The sequence below is a fragment of the Echinops telfairi genome, unplaced genomic scaffold, assembly GCF_000313985.2.
Source record: "Echinops telfairi isolate 266 unplaced genomic scaffold, ASM31398v2 ScPeMD7_3533;HRSCAF=4204_0, whole genome shotgun sequence".
In the NCBI taxonomy this organism is placed as follows: Eukaryota; Metazoa; Chordata; class Mammalia; order Afrosoricida; family Tenrecidae; genus Echinops; species Echinops telfairi.
Genome location: NW_022107431.1, coordinates 17,597,509 through 17,600,594, shown reverse-complemented (window position 1 = coordinate 17,600,594; position 3,086 = coordinate 17,597,509).

Sequence of the window (3,086 nt, the reverse complement as noted above, 5' to 3'; positions counted from 1 at the left end):
GGTTGTAGCCTCTCACCATCCTTATTCAGTCTATATGCCGAGAAAATAATCAGAGAAGCTGGATTATATGAAGAAGAATGTGGCTTACAACCAGCATTGATGGAAAGCTTATTAATAACCTGCAATATGCAGATGACACTACCTTGCTTGCAAGCAGCATTAATGGAAAGCTTATTAATAACCTGTGATATGCAGATGACACTACCTTGCTTGCAAGCAGCATTGATGGAAAGCTTATTAATAACCTGCGATGTGCAGATGACACTACCTTGCTTGCTGAAAGTGAGGAGGACTTGAAGTATTTGCTGATGAAAATCAAGGATTAAAGCCATAAGCATAGACTGCAACTCAATGTAAAAAAATATAACCCACAAAAACCAAAATCCTCATAACTGGACCAACAGATAACATCATGATAGACGGAAAAAAAGATTAAATCTGTCAAGGATTTCATCTTGCTTGGATTCACAATCAACAGTTATGAAGTCAAGAGATCAAAAGACACATTGCATTTGGGTAAATCTGCTGCCCAAGACCTCTTCCAAGTGTTGAAAAGCAAGAAGGACTTTGAGGACTAAGGGGCACCTGACACAAGCCACGGTATTTTCAATAGCCTCATATGCGTGTGAAAGATGGACACTGAGTAAGGAAGACCAAAGGAAAACCGATGCATTGAACTGTGGTGTTGGTACAGAATATCGAACATACCATGGACTGCTAAAAGAACCAACAAATCTATCTCGGAAGAAGTACAACCAAAATGGTCCTTAGAGGAAAGGATGGTGAGACTTCTCATGTACTTTGGACATGGGGAAGGACATCATGCTTGGTAAAGTGGAGGGGCAGCAAAAGAGAGGAAGGCCCTGGCTGAGACAGATGGACACAATTGCTGTGACAATGAGCTCAAACATAGGAACTACGGTGAGAACAGCACAGGTCCTTGTTCTGTTGTTCACGGGATCAAAATGAATCGGATGACTGGAAAGCACTTAACAAAAACAACATGGCTTACAGTGGAAGCCTGGGTATGCCTCTGATGGAAATTGGGGTGCCAGGGTCGCATGGTCACGAGTCATGCCCGACTGATGTGGTTGGAGAACCCTGGAGCAATCCTGCAAGTTCTTCTACCTTGCATGATGCCCGTGTGCCAATCGTGGTCCCCTTCCTGCTTCTGTAGTCCCACCTGTGACTGGGATGTATTGGCCTGTGATGCTCCTCTGACAGTCTGGTCTCCATTGCCCTCCCATATCCTTTTAAGTCTCTGAATCTCAGAAAACCCCTGACAATCATTACCACCTCGAGCTAGTGAATGGGCTCCCGCTTTGTCTTATCTTTCCCTAAGACTTAATACATGTTCTCCTTCAATTCTATTTGAGACTTGGGGTCTTTCTTGTACCCTAAGATGGTATTGTTCAATTAATGTCTGTTAAATGAGAGGCCCTCCTGATAAGGATGACACAAGTACGTCTCCCATGGTTATGTGACTTGTTGAAGAATATAAGGGCAGTAGGCGGATGGTGATTCAAATCACGTCTCTTGATATTTCCTTGCTGTACAAAGCACAAGTGCTGTGAATTCGAGTCCTCGTTCATAAAAAGGCAGTGCCCCTGCATCACCAATGCCCAGATCAATCTCACTATCACCGCCAACTCACAGCCACCCTAGAGGATGGGACAGAACTGACCCACGGGGGTCCCAAGGCCGTCATTCTTCATGGAAGCCCACTGCCACATATTTCTTATGGGGTGCTTGGTGGAGAGGGACTGCTGATGTGTTTGGTCACCATCACGCCCCCTCCCTACTTCACTGGGTTGTGAAAACGTTAGCTACTCACCCACCCTCCAAAGGCATCTTGGGGCAATCAGCCTGCAACAAAACTTCCAGCCGTTAAGTGGTGAGACTCAGAGCCTGATCTTTGGGGTCCGGCAGACTCCTAACTCCGCCAATGAACCAGCTGCCTTGGACTCTGGTTTCCTGAGGTTTAAAATCAGGACACTAACATCAAGTCATTACTTTTCCTTTTCTTTTTAAAAAGGATTAAATGAGGGGATCTTTCCAGCGTCAGAGGCCCTGGGAGCACAGTGGTTACTCGTAGGGCAGCTAACTGCAAGGTCAGCGGTTCAAAACTACCTGTTGCTGTGAGGGAGAAAGAAGGGCTTTCTACTCCCATAAAGAGCTACAGTCTGGGAAACCCCCATGGGGCAGTTCTACCTGCTGCACAGGGTCCCTATGTGTCGGCACCCATTCGGTGGCAGTGAGTTAGTGCCTAAGCTGATAGAAAACATGTATCTAGCACTACAAGCTAGTTTTATTCCCACCTTATAGTCACAGCTGAGGGCCTAAACGCTAGCTGAAAGGTTTTAAATCTCCAAGGTTGAGGATCAGGCTCTGGAAGGCAGGCCGGATAATTTTCTCCTGGCAGGTCACTGCCTTGAACATCCTATGAAGTCCTACCCTGCACACATGGGTGGCCATGTTTGGGAACTACTCCATGGCGATTCCTAACATTAGATTATCAGCAAATCTCTCTCTTTTTAACAGATGAGACGCTGAAGTTCAGAGAGGTTTTATAAGGCCCTGCGGTTACTCCGCCAGATCTTGGCTTCCAAGGCCCATACATCCTTCCGGGGTAGGCCCTCTCCTGATCTCAGAACTAAGTAAGCACACTACCACTAGCTTCTCAGGGGTGCTAACTGCCACCCGAAGGCGGAGGGCACTAGCAGCGTGCCAGAAGGCTGCACGCTCTCAGGAGGGCGGAATGCACCTCCTGTGACTTGGACCTGTACCCATAGTCCGTGCAGGGCCAGAGAGCCGCCGGTGAGGTCCAGGAGCGCAGGCCCCCGCCTCCGGACGTCACGGTCCCAGGCGCAGTGCCCGCTAGGGGCTCCCGCGGCGACGGAGGAAGAGCCAGGTCTTTCCTGCTGCCTGCCCGTTACTGGCACGACCCTGCTCTCCAGGCTGGTCCCCGCCTGCCACACCCGGCAGGGACTTGGCGCCGCCGCCCCTCGGAGCTCCGCAGTCGCATCTCGCCGCCGCGGGAGGGTCGGCGCGCGCTCTCCTTCGCTCCGTGCCGCGTCGCCGCGTCC